This window comes from Coregonus clupeaformis, unplaced genomic scaffold, assembly GCF_020615455.1.
Source record: "Coregonus clupeaformis isolate EN_2021a unplaced genomic scaffold, ASM2061545v1 scaf0617, whole genome shotgun sequence".
Lineage (NCBI taxonomy): Eukaryota > Metazoa > Chordata > Actinopteri > Salmoniformes > Salmonidae > Coregonus > Coregonus clupeaformis.
Genome location: NW_025534072.1, coordinates 122,235 through 141,481, shown reverse-complemented (window position 1 = coordinate 141,481; position 19,247 = coordinate 122,235). Strand labels below are relative to the sequence as shown.

Sequence of the window (19,247 nt, the reverse complement as noted above, 5' to 3'; positions counted from 1 at the left end):
ATCACACTGTGGGATCAGCCAATCACAGGCAGTCATCTTGGATCCCAGATCCCGAATTCCTGCCCCCTCCCCCTTCTCCTTCAAGCAGCCACGGAAAGAGCAGCAATCTCATCTCTGTCCTTAACAACAACAGCTGGACTCATTAATATTTCTTTGGACATGTGAGACGGTGTGTGTGCACGAGGTGAGTTATGGGACATGTTTACATTGTTCTTAATAGTTAGATATTGTTGCATTATGTATGCTGCCTCTGTACAGCTTCTTACCTGTAAACATGTTCAGGGATTATATGCCATTTATACATTCCTGTATTACTGTTATTACAGATCTTGTGATATCGTATGTTCAGTATATTCATTGCCTTTAATTTCCTTCTACAGAAACACTACCTTTCCCACTTTCCATCCCCATGTACATCTCCAGGTCAGAGACCAGTAAACACGTAAAGCCGGGTTTCTCTTTTTTAGCAAATGTTGAATGTCCTCGTCAAAATTCTATTAGTTTTCTTTCAAAGATGTAGGGTACACTTGTATCAAAGAAGACACAGGGGGTTGTGTGTGGCTGTCCTTGTGGGTGTTTGAGTGAGAAAGACACAAAGGAGAACCTATTAGTAAAAAAGCAGAGCCCCCTTCATTATCGACTCTGAAGTCAGGAGGTTTTCTAGTTAGGTGTCAAAAGGAGGTCGTCTAGCACGAGCCTCATAGGAGCAGCAGCCTATATCCTGTTTCTGTAGCGTGAGGCGGCTTGATGTACAGTACACCCCCTGGACAGGATTGTAGTCTATCACAGGGTGTTATCCCCAACCTATCTCCATAATGCTGAGTGCATAACGCTGATGTTGATGTGGAATGCCGCTGGAGGGAATAGCGGCCATTATACGGGCACCTGACCAATTGTGTTATTTTGTGGGGGTCTTTGCACTGATCTTAACTTTTTTTGTACATGATGTTTCCACCATTGTTTCCTATGATGTAAAGAGCTTCTGGAAATCAGAACAGCTATCACTAATCTCAATATGGATGAGGACTTCTACTTCAATGAGTCAGAGGCGAAACCATATTGCTTATCCAGGACCAGGCCCAAATCCCGACACCTGAAGAAGGAGGAGGCGACCCAAATATAGAGGCTGGCGTGCGGGATGCCTGGAGAGTGGATAAACCGCCTTTACCCTCCATTCACTGGAGAATAAACTGGATGAGCTTCCTTCGAGACTAGCATATCAACGTGATTTGAAGAACTTTAATATCCTATGTTTCTCAGAGTCGTGCCTGAACAAGGACATGGTAAATAAAAATCAAGCTGTTTTTCTATACATCGACAGGACAGAACAGTGCTGAAAGAGAGCAAATCAGCTCTACGTATTTTACTGGTTTGTAAAGGCAGTCCAAGAGTTGACACACACAGTAACTTTATTTAAACACACTGGAGATGATGGACATGGGGATGTACATGGGAATGAAAAGTGGTAAAAGGTAGTGGAATGGAAGTGGTTCTGAAACAGGAGAAACAGAGGTAAAGTATTCACTGTACACAATACTATCTCATAGCACAAGTAGAGCAACAAGGCTATTAACAAGGGAAGGACTGTATGAAAATGTATATGCTACCTACACATTTCAATATAGCTATACACAAAGGCTGCATACAACAACATTAACAACTAACTATGATGAACAATTTACAAATATCATATAACTCACTTTGTGCATGCACACCATCCCACAAGCCCAGAAATATGTTATTGAGTCTAGTTGTTGATGGGCAGAGACAGAGATGTTGCTCTCTGCTGCTGCTTGAGGAGACTGCAGAGTGTTGTGTGACCTGTATAGTCAAGAGGATGGGCCTCCTAGTAACCTCCCCCAGCAACCTATCAGGTTACAGGTCAAATAGGTCAGAGAGAGTTTTAGAGGCATGTTTATGATACCCCCTAGTCTCTCAGGCTAAGGTCGTGGGGGAAGGGGAGTGGAGTGTGCAGCTCAGGTTTGTGAGCTGCTGATAACAGTCACCATCATGGGAATTCGTAACAGGTGGAGTTGGGAAGCTCAGGGAGGGGCTTTGTGTCTCTTTGTTAACAACGGCTGGTGGGCGATCTCTAATATTAAAGAAGTATCAAGTTTCTGCTCGCCTGAGTTAGAAAACCCCCATAATAAGCAGTAGACCATCTATTTACCACTAGAGCCATTTGGCAAATATGACCATAACTGTATCCCCCTGATTCCTGCCTACAAGCAAAAACTCAAACAGGAAGTACCAGTGACATGCTCAATACGGAGTGGTCAGATGAGTGAGGGCAGGCAACAACACCCAGGTGGTGAGGGCGGGCAGCAACACATCCGACACGCGCTGACCCTCAACACTCCCCCTCGAGGTGCTTGCTCATCCCCTCTGTCCCTGTTCACCCATCCTGTGCTGCCCATACTCCAAGACCATCATTAGTTACCCAATGAAACAACAGTTGTTACCTTATCACCCGGCGACAATGAACATTCTCCAGGGAGGTCCTTGCAAGTGGTGCCAGGACAACAACCTCTCCCTCAACATCAACAAGACAGAAGCTGCTTGTGGACTAGAGGAAATGGAGTGCAGACCACCCCCCATCCCATCGACCCTGTAGTGGAGCAGGTCGAGAGCTTCAAGTTCTTTGTCTCCACATCACTAAGGAATTATCATGTCCACACACACCAACACAGTAATGAAGAGGGCCCCAACCCTCTTCTCTTCAGGAGGCTGAAAAAGATTAGGCATGGGCCCTCAGATCCTCAAAAAGTTATACAGCCTGCACCATTGAGTGCATCTTACTAGCTGCATCACTGCTTGGTAAAGGCAACATTTTGGCATCCTACCGCAAGGCACTACAGGGGGTTGCTGCGTACTGCGCAGTACATCACTGGGGCAGAGCTCCTTCCATCCAGGGCCTCTGTACCAGGTGGTGTCAGAGGAAGGCCCTATAAATTGTCAAAGGACCCCACCGCCCAAGACATAGACCATTCTCTCTGATATAGCATGACAAATCGGTACCGATGCACCAAGTCTGGAACCAATAACCCTGAGCAGCTTCTACCCCCTAACCCATAAACTGCTAAAGTTACTTAAATATTAACCAATCTCCCAACTATCCTCTTGACCCTTTTGTCACCTAACTACTTTTACTCATCCTCCTCTGTTACTGTTTATTATCTATCCTGTTCCTACTCATTTTGTCCCTACTATCTACATATCTACCTCAATTACCTCTACCCCTCACATCACTCATACTGGTACCCCATGTATAGCCAAATTATCGTTACTACTATGTCATTGTGTATTTATTCCTCGTGTTACATATATATAACCTATTTTGATAAATATATCTTATAACCAAAAGTGTTAAACAAATCAAAATATATTTTATATTTTATATTCCTTCAAATAGCCACCCTTTGCCTTGATACAGTTTTCACACTCTTTCATTCTCTCAACCACTTCATGGTACGTCACCTGAATGCATTTCAAGTAACAGGTGTGCCTTCTTAAAAGTTAATTTATGGAATGTCTTTCCTTCTTAATGCTTTTGACCAATCAGTGGTGTTTTACAAGGTGTGGGGGGGGGGTGTCTATTTGAAGAATCTCAAATATTAAATATATTTTGATTTTTTACTTTTTTTTGAGTTCCATATATGTTATTTCATTTATGATGTCTTCACTATTATTCTACAATTAAAAAATGTTGATTTTATTACATATATATATATTTTTTTATTTATATATATATATATATATATATATATATATATATCCTTTTTTATTCCTGTTAGACTCCAATACAATCTCTAATTTCAGTGTTCCTTCCTACACTGTATCGGAGGCTATGTTCTCGCGGATTCGCTCCTCCCTCCTCCTCCTTGCTGGCAGCTTCGCGTTTGTCGTCCCCGGATTACTAGCTGCTACCGATCTATGTATCAGTGTTTGTCTTGTTTGGTCTTTATTGTTTACACCTGTTTCCTATTATGTTGCATTGTATTCCCTTTAAATCCCCTTCTCTATAGTTTTTTGTGTATTGTTTTTACGTAGAATTCCAACTGTTGTGTGCTAGTATTGTTTCCTCCCTGTTAGGAGGTATTTTGGTTTTTTACTTTCTATACTGTGTTCATAAAGTGTCTGCCAATCACTGGTGTCCTCCTCTCGTTACCGCATACCGTCAGCCTGACCAATCACACACCACACATGGAGTCAGCAGGAGGCGGTGCCAGCTGGATCAATGGAGGAACGCTCGGACAACCAGCGGCCATGATCCAGGCTCTCGCACCGCCATGGAGCGTTTCCTATGCTGGGGGGGGCTCCCCTCCTCCGATACCACCACCATCTATGCCCGATCTTCTTCACCTCCGGGGTCCGGCGGGATTCGGCTCCTTTCGCTCCCGAGGGCTTATGATAGCACAGCTGCCGGGTGTCAGGGGTTTCCTGCTCCAGGTTAAACTCTACCTGGCAACCATCCCGGTTGCCCTCGGGATACGGGCGTGTGGGGGGGGAATAGACGCGCGCTACTGTCAACTATCCAGAGTTCACCCCCGCTTCAGGGCAGTATTCGATCATCCACCAGGGTAAAGCGAGGCGGGTGAGCGTCTATTCCACCTCAGGCAGGGGGGGGCCTATTTGCACTGACTTCCCCTGCTGCCACGCAGTGAATACCCTCATCACCAATACATTAGCCTGAGGAAGACGTCGTCGGGAATTGCCTGCAGGGACACCAACCTCAGCTTCGATCACTGGTGACTTCAATTCCCTGGATACTGTTGTCACCGCGACGTCCATTCAGCCTCCATTCCCATCCCCCAGCACTTCGGGCCGACCCTATGAGCTCGGAGGTGCTGGAGAGCTACGGGGAGACCGTAGAGGGCCAGGGACCTCCCTGCATCCGCTGTCCGCAGAGACACACTGCTGATCTGCTGGGGAGGGTCTCCTAATCGAGGCATAGGCAGCCACTGATGAGTCTTTCCAGGTGAGTAGGCACCCAACTCACCCATAGCTCTCTGTTCGCATATGTGTATTAAAGTGGATTGTTTCCCAAGGTTTCTCTCTTCATTCCCAGCATAGGCGCTAGTAGATTCAGGCGCAGCTGGAATTTTATCGATCGCCAGTTCACCTATTGTACCAGTTGATGTTCTCTTCCCCATCCATGCCCTAGATATGCCGACCCTTTGGGGCAGGATTATTAGGGAATCACAGCGCCTCTCAGGATGAAGACGCAGGAGGGTCGTGAGGAGATAATTTGTTTGTATTTGAAGTTGAGTTCTCCTTCATTTCCCGCGGATATTCGGACTTCCTAGTTATACATCTCATACCCCAACATTTCCCTTTGGCAGTAGAGGGCTCTCAAGGATGGTCTGATCTTTTTGTTATTTATTGTTCCTAGCATTACGTGAAGTCGCCAAGTTCCCACCATGCACATTCCACCTGAATATGCCATTTGGCACTCGCCTTCTGTAAAAAAACTCATTACCATCTCATCGACAGGGGGATTATGCATAACCTCCAAGTAGCGCTGCGCTTCCTCCGTAATCTGTGTATCCTCTGTCTCAGGAGACGGCTATGAGACATATGTCACCGAATCTCAACAGGGATACATGCTCCACTTCCTGCGTCGCCGAGTTTCTTTTTTTGAAGAAGAAGGATGGGGTTTCCCGTGTATTGATTCCGTGTCTCAATCAGATCCACCAATCCAAATACACCTATCCTCTCCCCTCTGATTGCTAGTATGACCGGAGTCATTCTGCTGTGATTCTTCTCAAAATTGGATCTCCCAGAGCACTACAACCTGGTGCGCATTAGGGAGGAGATAGTAACAGCATTCCAGTACCACCTCGGGTCACTATAAGTACCTCGTCATGCCATACGGTTTAATAGAGAGCTCCTTCAGTCTTCCAATCGTTTGTGGATAGAGATTTTCCGACTGCATGACAGGGTGCTAGTGGTGTATATTGATACATTCTAATATACTCCGCTGCGCGAGCGAGCATGTTCCCTGGTGTTATGAAGACTGTTGGAGCATACCTGTATGTGAAGGTGGAGAAATGTCTGTTCTTCCAGGAGTCCATCTCCTTCCTGGGACACCTATTTTTCGCGTCGGGGTTGGAGATGGATTAAACAGCGTTTCTGCCGTGCGTAATTGGCAACTCCCACCCGGTGAAGGAAGTGCACGTTCTTAGGTTTTTCCAATTACTGCCGGAGGTTTATCCGGGGCTTTGGACGTAGCAGCTCTCATTACCTACCTGCTAAAGGGGGGTCCGAAATTCTCTGCTTAAAAAGCTGGCGGGACAGGGCTTCCAGACATCTGAAGGACCTGTTTTACCTCGCTCCGTGCTGGCACATCCGATCCTTTTTGGCGTTCCAATTGAAGTATCGTCCGAGGCTGATCGGTGCTTTACTGTCTCAGGCTCATATCGCCCCCAAAACTCTGCCCCTGTCTTTCTTTTCCTCAGTCCGGCGGGCGCACTTAATTGAAATTGGGGTTTAGCTGTAGTTCAAGCCTGGGTGTGGAGAGCATTGGCTTGACTAACCCCCTTTTCTCATTTTACTACCATTACTTCATCCTGGCGGCTCCCTCGCCGGCGTTTTTTACCATTTTTTTGCAGCTCACCTATAAGCGGTCAAAAAGCTAAGGCAGATCCCTGTCGACTATATGATACAGAGGAGGGTCCATTGAGCCCACTCCCCACTTACTTCCGAGTCTTGTCTGGTGGCACGGTGGTGTGGAGGTTGATCCGACATCGACGGAGCGTTACGTACCCATTCCTACTCCCCCACAGTGTCCAGGGGTCGGAGAATCACGTGCCGCTCGCAGGAGTTCGTGATCATTATATTTGGCCTCACATTCACCCTCCTCTGGTCTCTGGTATTGGTGACAGTGCACTGCCTTGAGTGAGAATACTAATTCACTTTAGCTAAGGATGTGAGGGTTTATATTTCCTCCTTCGGTGTGCCCCAGTGTAAGGCGCCTAAACACCCCTGCCCAGAGGGAAGTTACAGCCCCTACCCGTTCCACACCCGTGTCTCTTCAGGTGACTTTGTCACCCGGACCTTCCCCCCCCCGGGGTCTGTTCTATTTCGAAAGCCTGCCGTCTCATTCCCTATACCAGTTTCCCTACAGCCCTACAAACTGCTCCCCTGTTTACACCGTCTTCAGGCACTACTGGGGGTACTGGGATATGTGTTTATCGGGGTCCCCCCCTCTAGAAGTCTGGAGGGCATTTATGGAACATCTGGGGGACTCGATTAGCCTTACCTCAGGTTTTCACCCCGAGTAATGGGCAGGTGGAGAGAGTAATCCAAGATGTGGGTAGGTTTCTGAGGTCACTTATTGCCAGACCGGCAGGGTGATGGTCGGATATATCCCCTGGAGCAGGATGGCCCAGAAACTCACTCCACCACTCCTCCCACTAACCTTACCCTTTTCAGTGTGACACTAGGTTATCAAGCTTCCGCCCTGTACCTTGCATCAACAGCCCCTGCGGTGGCTCAGTGGTTCGAGGCGCTGCCGACCTGGGCCGCTACGCATGTCCATCTGCACGCTATCAGGCGGCAAAGCGCCCATCTCCCCGCCCAGTGAGCTCCGGTGTATGCTCCAGAGATCGGGTCCTGGCTCTCACCCAAACCTGCCCCCCTCGCCTTGCCCTGCCGCAAGCTGGGTTGGCGGTTTATTAGGCTCCATTTCAATGAGATTGACGGTATGTTATATTTACCTCCCATTATCATTACCCCTCGTTCCTGTGTGTCTCTCCTCAGTCTTGCTCTGTCCACTCCAGGAGAATATACGGAGGTTCCACTGCCCCCACACTGACACATCGAGGGGGCTCAAGCGTACTCAGTCCGTTCCATCTTATTCGAGGCATCCAGGATGGGAGGCCTGCAGTATCTCGTGAGTGGGAGAGTCACGTCCGGAGAGCGGTCTGGGTCCCCAGGAGGGGCGTCCTAGATCTCTCCATGTTGAGGATTTCCCCGTCTCCGACTCGCCCTGCTCCAGCGTCCTCCTGGCCATCCCCAAGGGGTTTCAGTGGTTATCACATTCGCTCTCCTCCTCCTTGCTCGGGCAGGCTTTGGTTCAATTCGTCCCTCTAGCTGTTACCCGATCTATGTTTCGATTGTTTTGTCTTATTTGGTCTTTATTGTTTACACCTGTTTCCTATTATGTTTGCATTTATTCCCTTTAATACCCCTGTCTCCTTTTTGTGTGTAATTTTTTTCGTAATTCAAAAAACAAGCTGTTGTATTTACTATTATTGTTTCCTCCCTGTTAGGAGTATTTTGGTTTTACTTTCTATACTGTGTTCATAAATACGTCTCCAATGTCTTCGGTGTCCTGCGCTTACTTAGTTTGTGCATACCCTCATTCTACACTATGTAAGTGTCATATATAAGTATCACAATATATATAAAAACCCTACATCTATACAGTACAGAAAGGATTACGTTACAATATATCAACATTTGTGCAATCTTTTTGTTTTATACCAACTCTGGTAAAATTTTAATTTAATCACTTTAAAACAATATACATATTTTTGGCTTTTTAGAATCCCATTTAATTACTTTGTGGCAAGTATTTTCGATGGTTTTCAGTCTTTACCTTGATCTTTGATAAATATTGTTTGTTTGCGTTGAGAGTTTCTGCATTAACCAAGGACATTGTTCAGCCAAATCCAGTATTGGTTACTTTCACCGTGGAGCTGGTGTGAACATCCTTGCTTTAGCCCAACTGATGTGAATACCAATGTTTACTTGGTTTCCAAGCAAGACTTTTAACAAAACCCCTTCTCATACATACCTTTCCAGTAGAGATTTACTTCAACAACTTTAAAAGGATTTCACTGAGACTAAACATCTGAGTGTGAAGGGGGGGGTTGACAGCTGTAACCTACCATCTCAGAGACAGAGTCAACAGGACTCTGCTGCCCCACTACTGTGTGCTATGGATGATAATGTCAAATTTGGAGAAGGAACTGTTTTGATTGTCAAAGGTAACTTAACTTCCTTCCCTAATTTGTTTATCAACATCAAATTAAAATATACTTTAAATTTAAACGCTAATAAATAGTCAGTCCAGCCAGGAGACTCTGTTACTTCTGAACTGTACAATACACACTGAGACCTGTGCAGGAGTAGCCATAGTGTCTATTGGTTCAGACATGGTCAGAAGAATCCCATCCAGGAATCATTTACAACCATGGAGACAGGAGTGATCAGTGTGAGAATAGCCCTGAGGCTGGGTCTCTACACAGAGCTGTGTCTACAACCTCCCCAGGGGAACCTCAGCCTCTCTGATGCTGGGACTTACTACTGTGCTGTGGCCTCATGTGGGGAGATACTGTTTGGCAACGGGACCAAGCTGGACATTAAGTAAGTGATATTTCGGACATTTCTGGAAAATGTCTAACATTCTTTCACATTGCTGTTGAATAAGTTTGTATGCCTGGTTGAACAAAAATGTCCTGAATTTTCTCTATCACTGTCTGTATTTCTACAGATGGTTGTAAGGAGGACCATGTTCTCTTGGTGTACTGTCTGGGTGTAGTGTTGGCTCTTTGTGTCATCCTCATCATTGTCCTTGGTTGTGTTTTTGTATAAGATGACCAAGAAAACCTCTCTGCTGTGTAGAGGTAAGTGTTATCATCCACAATATATGCTTAAACTGTTGGTGCAGTATACATTACATGTTTTATCATGAAACTGGGTTAATTCAATGTATATGATGATGATGATGATGATTCCACCATGTGTTTGTCTAAAAGGAACGCAACACTCAGTCAAGTGGTCCGGCAGTCCCCAGTTCTCATAATCAGGTATGCAGACCATAAAGATATACACTGTAAACAGGTCCTTCCTATCAAAATAAATGCCAAGGTAATTTTCCTGATGTCTTTGGAATTTGTTTTGCTATTCCTCTTAGGATCAAGAATGATGACACACCTCCAGTCGGTCCGGTCTTCTGCTCTGAATGTCATCCACAAGAAGCCAAAGACCCAGAGACAGAGGAGCGCCATGGAGAGAGAACACTGTGTATTCTGGGGTGAGGTACCAAAACATGACTGAAACGTCAATTTTTGCTCTCTAATAACATTGATTTTGTGTTTTCTATACTATATATACAACTATGGCTTTTTTCATTGTGCGTTACAATTACTTGTATTCTGTCAATCTCCTGTTAAAAAAATTGTGCATTTTGATCCATAAAAAAATTCATCTGCTTTCATATAGAGGTATTCATATTTTTCTGTGTTCTTAAATTTCACCCACAGATTCAGTTTGCAACAATCATATTGGGCTTGTGCTCATTGTAACAAAACTCTTTTTGTTTGCATAACGCTTGTAACATATCTCTATCTGACTAGTGTTTTAGTTTGTCTCAAACTCTTTTTTTAGCTGGATCCAGAAAACACTCTCGCGTGGTGTTTCTGAATGTCCTTAACCCCCAGCAATGACCTTCAGTCGTCACAACAGCGCTCTCTACACACACCTCAGTGCATCTAAACCACAAACAACCATGTCACTAAGAGAGCACAACTCACTCTCTTCATGAGGAAAGCCTTGAAGGAAAAATAAACATCCTAGCGAATATACTTTTTGAACAGAATGTATATTGTTTGAGACTGGGATTTCAGATATGACTACACATTGTGACTGGAGCAGTTTTCACAAACTAATGACAAAATGTAAAGGTATAATCCACCTTGCAGGACTGCAATTCATTTTATCTTTCTCATAGGAGCAGCAAGGTGTATATGGAAGTCCCTCTGACTGCTCAATTAGAGTTGCAGCAACTTTAAGAAGTTGTGAAAATGTTCAAATTGTTGAATCGTTGAAAACGTACTTTCCTGTGATAGTTTGTGTGTAGCGAAATAGCTGTCAAACAAGTGCCCAACAAACACAATGTGTGGCTGTTAAGAATCTATAACAAGGTAATATAGTTATTACATGCTTATTACAAATCAATAAGATATTATAAACCCATTTCAGCATCATAGATTCACATGCATCCAACAGGCCAAGGCATTCTACATCACTAGATCATTACTGCTAACATCCAATAAGCTATTATAAAGTGTCGCTTAGTTACCAGGAAGATAGCACAATCAATCAAAATAGAACTGGTAGCAGAGTGATCTCTACATGACAAAGACAATGACTCATCTGTTTAAATATAGTTTTTTTTTTATTGAGTTCCAGGTCGTAGCTGCATAATTAACTGGACACAACCTTTTTATTCACGTCATCTCTCCTCTGTAATGTGTTGTATTCTTTTAGTTGTGTTGATAGCAAGACCCACCCCACACAGTGAACAAGTCTCACAGATACTCTGCAGTCTTCTGTAAGCCCGAGATAAGGCCATATCTATGCTTTGGTCTTCTGCCTGCTGAGCTTTAGTGCACACAGGACCTCCTACCTGCTCTCTGTGTCTCTCCTGTGTCTCTAATGTGGTTTTCAGAAGGATGTCTCATGTAGGGTGTCACTGTTGTTCTCACTATCTATGTGGTCCTCTAGCTCAGCTGGTAGAGCACGGCGCTTGTAATGCCAAGGTAGTGGGTTCGATCCCCGGGACCACCCATACACAAAAGGGGAATGTATGCACGACGACTGTAAGTCGCTTTGGATAAAAGCTGTCTGCTAAATGGCATATTATTATTATTATCTTTACTTGTTGTTCATGTTGCCCCTGACATCTTACAGCCACAGCAAAACAGTTATTTATTAAACTGACTGCACATTATGCACCGTATATGTAGTTATCTGAAATCAGTTACAAACCACAAAGAACTACTAATGAACCCTCTTTCAACCCTCTGAGTTAAGCATCTCATGTGTGATGCAACACCATCTAGTCTAAGTTGTGGTCCGCGTGGGGAGGGGCCATTTTGTGATGATGTGATGGGAGGAACTTTTCAGTACATTCTCAAACAGACATGACTTGTGAAGCACAAAGAGCTACTGCAGGATGCTCTGTGAGAAGGAGACCAATAGAGGAGGATCCTCCTTCTGTTAAGATTGCTTCCCTTTTAGAACCTGGTGCACTAACCACAGAGAGTAAAACAGACTAGATAAAGTGTGTCACATTAGCTGGTTGGCTGTGGTGTCCAATCATGTATGCACTCTCAGGTGTTACACATAGTGAATGTTTCTGTGACTGATAACAAGGAATAAGACTGACATAACATGTACTTGTTTCATTCTGTAGGGTGTTTACCCACCTATGTTCACCCTTGTACATATGTTCTATGGAAAACAATCCTCCTATGTCATCTGGAGTACTGTAGCTAACTGTTCAATGCTGGTCCAAATAGTATTTGTTAATTTAGGTACACATGGTTACATGACTGGTCCATCAATTCGCACTAAAGTAAGTGTGGTAGAGGAAACAAGAAATAGCTCAATAGAAATAGAAAATACTATTTCACACAGATCTGTCCAGAGAGAATGATATGAGAAAATCACAAACCACAATTTCTTTGTAAGACCAATCAATAGCAGCTCGGTCGAGTCAACTGGTACAATACAAGACCAATGGTTGTTTGAATGAGGCATCAACAAAAATGATGCGGTCCAGTTGAACCAAAATCACCTTTTACCCCATTGTTAAAGTGTAGTCTACAGTTGCGATTTTAGCATGTCAATCTTGGCGGGGTGAAACTGATGCATGGCTGCAAAGCCACCTAAACAATACACTGAATTGGACTATAACGTGACAAACAATTGCCCACTAACTGTTAGGGCCTACATAAGCTGTCCAGACAGCAGAGTCCCAACAGCAGTCCCAACATCTTACCAATGTTACACCTGGCTATCAGGAGACTTGTCTGGCAGCGAAACAGTTCATTCAGCCTCATTTACTGCCTTTAAAAAAAAAATAGCTGATAGGCTGACTTGCTTAAACAAGTGTGGTTTCTACTGACAATTGAGATGTACAAACTATGGCATGAGGGGGACGACGAAGCGGATAAGAGGCAATCCGTAATTTGATGAATACATTAATGGCAACCTTGGATGTATAACTATTATTTCGGCACTTTTGAAATGTACAAGCGACAGAATTCAGAACATGGGCCAAGTCAGAACCGAAGGATAAATAAAGGGGGCATATAAGCAGACAATGAAAGCTCATGCAGTATTAAATTATTACATTTCTCTAAAACAGGCTGTAGGCTACATGTGCACCACCAAGTCAGAACAGTAGGCTAAGTTATGAGGGGGAAAAGGGACCAAATTATTAATGTGAGGCACATGGGCTACTAACAGCTTACTACACAACATAAACGTAGTATTACTTTCTTAGCTTCTGTAAACATATCTCACTGGCATATTACAAAATTTATGCAGCTGCACTACAATACATTTGGACTCACCTTGCTGTGCTTCATTCAACAGGAAGATTGTGCGTGGCGGTCCTTGTTGCTGGGCAAATGTTTGTCATCTAACTTTGTCATCAAAGTCTGGCATTACCTGGATTTATGGTGCTTTCAATACAACTGGGAACTCAGAAAACATAAAGGTCGAATAACGACGCCAGTGATCTTTTGGGGTCGAGCTCTAGAAAGAGGCCCAAGTTCCCGGACTTGGAATTCCGAGTTGGATAGTCGTTCAAAACGTATTTTCCCAGTCGGAGCTAGTTTTTTTCCAAGATTTCCCAGTTCCGAGTATCCAGTTGTTTTGAAAGCGGCATAAATCATGCTGGATTAACAGCATGGCCAATGTTGAATGTTTATCCTTTTAAAGGTTGGAAAGAGACCCTTAAACCCAGACTTGGACCACACACTACACAACATTGTTGAATTTGCGATTTCCAACTTGTTGTGTAATGTTTATATCCAATGGCCAATGAGCACTGATACGTTTGATCTATAATTTCTCTTCATAATTTCTCTTCATATGAAAAGGATTTGCCAGATAGATTGTCGACTTGATGATTCATGATGATGACTGCAGCTTGCTGGCTAAGATTTTGAAAGTATGATCTTGACATATCAGTCCAATCAAAGCTACTGTAGATATAACGTGATTTGATGTAATTTTATCAAACAACACACGGCCAAGGCAACAAAGGAGTGGCTCAAGAAGAAGCACATTAAGGTCCTGGAGTGGCCTAGCCAGTCTCCAGACCTTAATCCCATAGAAAATCTGTGGAGGGGAGCTGAAGGTTCGAGTTGCCAAACGTCAGCCTTGAAACCTTAATGACTTGGAGAAGATCTGCAAAGAGGAGTGGGACAAAATCCCTCCTGAGATGTGTGAAACCTGGTGGCCAACTACAAGAAACTTCAGACCTCTGTGATTGCCAACAAGGGTTTTGCCACCAAGTACTAAGTCATGTTTTGCAGAGGGGTCAAATTTATTTCCCTCATTAAAATGCAAATCAATTTATAACATCTTTGATCATGCGTTTTTCTGGATTTTTGTTGTTATTCTGTCTCTCACTGTTCAAATAAACCTACCATTAAAATGATAGACTGATCATGTCTTTGTCAGTGGGCAAACCGTACAAAATCAGCAGGATCAATACTTTCCTCACTGTAAGGGGACATGTACAGTGCAGTGGCACTACTGATGTTAATTAGAGGATATTGAGCTGACATAAAAAAGGGCAAAAAAATAGCTATGCTGTGTTTAAAAATGGCATTGGTAACCAAAAGTGGTCTTAATTATTGGCCATTCCATTGCCAAAACTAATATTTCTATTTCATGTTGGAGGCCTAAGATGAAACCAAGAGCCAAGAATGCAGGTTGTTGTGGGGGAGAAACTTACTACACTAGAACTATTTTAACCTCAGGGCTAGGGCTGGGTTGGGTTCAGTATCGAGGCACTAGAGAGGGGGAATATGATCCTTCACTGTTGGTCCAAACATCAAAAGAGAAATGATCTTAATAAGTTTAATTTCCAAACAATCAAGCAGTGTATCAAGCCAATATTTAACAAGCTTGATTTAATAACTCTGACTTGATTGTCTTCTTTAAAAGTCTGTTCATGCTGCTCAAACTACTGTAAACAGACTTGCTAGACTGTAGCTTTTATTCCTGTTTAGACAGCCAATGAGTCTCTCAGTTCAGTGTTCCCTCCTCCCACGCTGTATAAAGGCTATGTGTTTCATCATAAAGAGGTGCCCTGTTGTCAGACCCTCACACTATGACTATACAGTGCAGAAAGGATTGACATTATAAAATGATGATTAGACATTGGACAATGTTTTTTGTTTTACGCCAATAAGTAAGAATTTTAAATATGGATGCTTTTTCCAAATCATTTCATGCCATGTGTTTTGAATCCATTTAAATTAATTGTATTATGAATATGAAATGTATAATGAGATGTACTGTCTCTATAATGGGTGAAATGATTTTTGATCCGTTTTATGTTGATCTTTTTACAGTTTGGTGCATTGACTATGGACATTGTTCAACCAGACCTTGGGATTTGTACTGGGATTGGAGGTAGTGTCTCTCCCTTGCTTTTGTCCATCTGATATGGTGACCTATGTTGCTTGGTTCAAGCAGATTTTGGATTTTCATTTTGCACCATAAACTTTAGAATCTGCCGATAAAAAAATATGGCAGGAAAATTCAATTTACACAATGATCTTACTCTGTAACTCTCTTCAGCAAGCCTGTGTGGAGTCTGTCCAGCCAAGAGACTCTGTGATTGAACTGTACATAGAGAACTGAGACCGTTTCAGGAGAACATAGCATTCGAAAAGTATTCAGACCCCTTGAATTTTTGTAAAAATTTTGTTACATTAAGCAGCCTTTTCTAAAGTTGATGAAATTGTTTTTTTTCACACATCAATCTACACACAATACCCCATAATGACAAAGAAAAAAACAGGTTTCTAGAAAAAAAAAATGAAACATCACGTTTAAGTATTCAGACCCTTTACTCAGTACTTTCTTGAAGCACCTTTGTGCAGCGATTACAGCCTCGAGTCTTCTTGGGTATGATGTTCGATCAGCTTTAAAGTCCGGGCTATGGCTGGGCCACTCAAGGACAAGAGACTTGTCCCGAAGCCACTCCCCGCATTGTCTTGGCTGAATGTGCTTAGGGTCGTTGTCCTGTTGGAAGGCAAGCCTTCACTCCAGTCTGAGGTGCTGGAGCGCTCTGGAGCATCTCTCGTGTACTTTGCTCCGTTCATCTTTCCCTCGATTCTGACTATTCTTCCTGCTCCAAGTCGCTGAAAACATCCCCACAGCATGATGCTGCCACCACCATGCTTCACCGTAGGGATGGTATTGGCCAGGTGATGAGCGGTGCCTGGTTTCCTCCAGACGTGATGCTTGGCATTCAGGCCAAAGAGTTCAATCTTGATTTTATCAGACCAGAGAATCTTGTTTCTCTCATGGTCTGAGAGTCCTTTAGGTGCCTTTTTTGCAAACTCCAAACGGGCTGTCATGTGCCTTTTACTGAGGAGTGGCTTCTGTCTGTCCACTATACCATAAAGGCCTGATTGGTGGAGTGCTGCAGAGATGGCTGTCCTTCTGGAAGGTTCTCCAAACTCCACAGAGGAACTCTGAGCTCTGTCAGAGTGACCATCGGTTTCTTGGTCACCTCCCCTGACCAAGGCCCTTCTTCCCCGGTTGCTCAGTTTGGCCGAACGGCCAGCTCAAGGGGAAGAGTATTGTTGCTTCCAAACTTCTTTCATTTAAGAATGATGGAGGCCACTGTGTTCTTGGGGACCTTCAATGCTGCAGAAATTTTTTTGGTAGCCTTCCGCCAGATCTGTGCCTTGACACAATCCTGTCTCGGAGCTCTATGGAAATGTCCTTCTGCCTCATGGCTTGGTTTTTGCTCTTACATGACAGGTGTGTCTCCTTTGCAAATTCAGTCCAATCAATTGAATTTACCACAGGTGGACTCAAATCAAGTTGTAGAAACATCTCAAGATGATCAATGGAAACAGGATGCTCCAGAGCTCAATTTCGAGTCTCATAGCAAGTAAGGTATTTCTGCAAAAAAATTTCTAAAAGCCTGCTTTCGCATTTGTCTTTATGGGGTATTGTGTGAAGATCAATGAGAGAAAAAAATAATTGAATCTATTTTAGAATAAGGCTGTAACGTAACATAATGTGGAAAAAGGGAAGGGTCTGAATACTTTCCTAATGCACTGTAGAGCTCGTCACTTTATATAACTTTGAAGCGAACAACTCCAGTCTATGTGTAAAAGTGTTTGAGAATAAAATACAAAATCATTTAAAAGTATATTTGTTTTTAAGTTTCAGACCTGTTGGGTGATCAGATTAAGCTTATTTTTTGTCATCATTCTATCTTGCCTGACAACTGCTGTGATTCTGAGTGTGGTTGTCAACGTTATCCTCTTTGTGAGAATGAAGAGGTCACGATGTGAACACTGTGCAGGTACAGTAAAAGTCTTCATACTAATAGTAATAGTAAGAAAGGTTATAGATCATAAAGAAGGGTGAAGGCTAGCTCTCCTTTTACCACTTCCCTCTCTGGACATTGTTTTCATTTCACAAGCCTACTGTAGTGAATAAACAGTTCATGACTTTGCTGATGTTTGCAAATGGTGTGTTAGAGGAAGTTGACTCAGCTTGTGGAAGCATCTGGAAAGCATTACTATAGGGGCCCCCTAAAACAGAGGAAGTCTGTTATGTGGCGTCCTGGGATTGGTTTATGGAAACCACCCATATCATGTTACAGATTATAAATACCATGGTTGAAACAAAGGACGGAGAGGAACAACATATTAGAGATTGGGTCAGTTGTTCTCCAGATGTCTGCAGGAGACTGTAAATTGGCGCTGAAATCTCTTGAATAAACTATTATAATCAAGGACAGTGTCAGCGGATTTCTTGTCCTCACAGCATAATTAGCATGGTTATTTAGATACCACACTACATAATTTTGAAACAGAAAATATGACATACATAGTATGTTTCAAGTGTTTGAATGTTTTATATTTTATCTATTAGCGGGGACCCCTTCTCAGCAGAGCCAGTATGGGAAGCCTCATGTCAACACGTCAGACCAACAGGTTAGCATAATTGCTGTATCAGAGTGAGACTGGAAAAGCGTATTAAAGCAAAAGATTACAGCATTAGATTTGACCTAGAGTCTGAATTGAGTGAGTCTGTGTTTCATCCTCATAGCTCCATAGTGACGATGATGGCCTGAACTACTCTGCCCTGAAGTTCACCGACAAGAACAGTACAATCCCAGGAGACAGAGGAGAGAACAGAGAACAGAGAGAGGAAGAAACCATCTACTCTGATGTGTCACATAGACAGGATGTTGGCAGTCCTCCAATCAGTATCACAGGCGGTCAGTGGCACCTTAGTTAGGGGAGAACGGGCTCATAGCAATGGCTAGAACGGAATAAATTGAATGTTATTGAACACATCAAAAACATGGATACCATTCCATTCACTCCATTCCAGCCATTTTTATGAGCCACCCTCCCCTAAGCAGCCTCCTATGATCAGCATCATTCTAGGTTAAGCCCAACCTCCTCTGAACTCCACTTTAGAGCTTACTGTGTCCTTTTGACCTGGCTATTTTGTAACAATTCTCATTTACTGTAGGATGCCATTGCGGGGGCCTAGCTTTGCCTAATACTACCTGTCGAAAGTTTTAGAACACCTAATCATTCAAGGGTTTTTCTTTATTTTTAATATTTTCTACATTGTATAATAATAGTTAAGACATCAGTACTATGAAATAACACATATGGAATCATGTAGTAACCAAAAAAGTGTTAAAAAATCAAAATATGTTTTATAATTGAGATTATTCAAATAGCCACCCTTTGCTTTGATGACAGCTTTGCACACTCTTGCATTCTCTCAACCAGCTTCATGAGGTAGTCACCTGGAATGTGTTTCAATTAACAGGTGTGCCTTCTTAAAAGTTAATTTGTGGAATTTCTTTCCTTCTTAATGTGTTTGAGCCCATCAGTTTGTATTGTGACAAGGTGGGGGGGGACAGAAGATAGCCCTATTTGGTAAAAGATCATGTCCACATTATGCTCAAGAACAGCTCAAATAAGCAAAGCAGAAACGACAGTCCATAATTACTAAGTCATGAAGGTCAGTCAATACGGAACATTTCAAGAACTTTGAAAGTTTATTAAGTGCAGTCATAAACCATCAAGCGCTATGATGAAACTGGCTCTCACGAGGACCACCACAGAATGGAAGACCCAGAGTCACCTCTGCTACAGAGGATACGTTCATTAGAGTTACCAACCTCAGAAAATTGCAGCCCAAATAAATGCTTCACAGAG

At 43.2% G+C, this 19,247-nt stretch overlaps 1 long non-coding RNA gene across 1 annotated transcript; it reads left to right on the top strand.

The window, feature by feature from the left end:
• The first annotated feature begins 17,275 nt into the window (after positions 1-17,275).
• LOC123485226 lies at positions 17,276-18,157 on the top strand. Its single transcript, XR_006658941.1, has 3 exons — positions 17,276-17,362; positions 17,938-17,999; positions 18,115-18,157. It is a non-coding gene; the product is annotated as an uncharacterized LOC123485226 (long non-coding RNA).
• Positions 18,158-19,247: the final 1,090 nt, after the last annotated feature.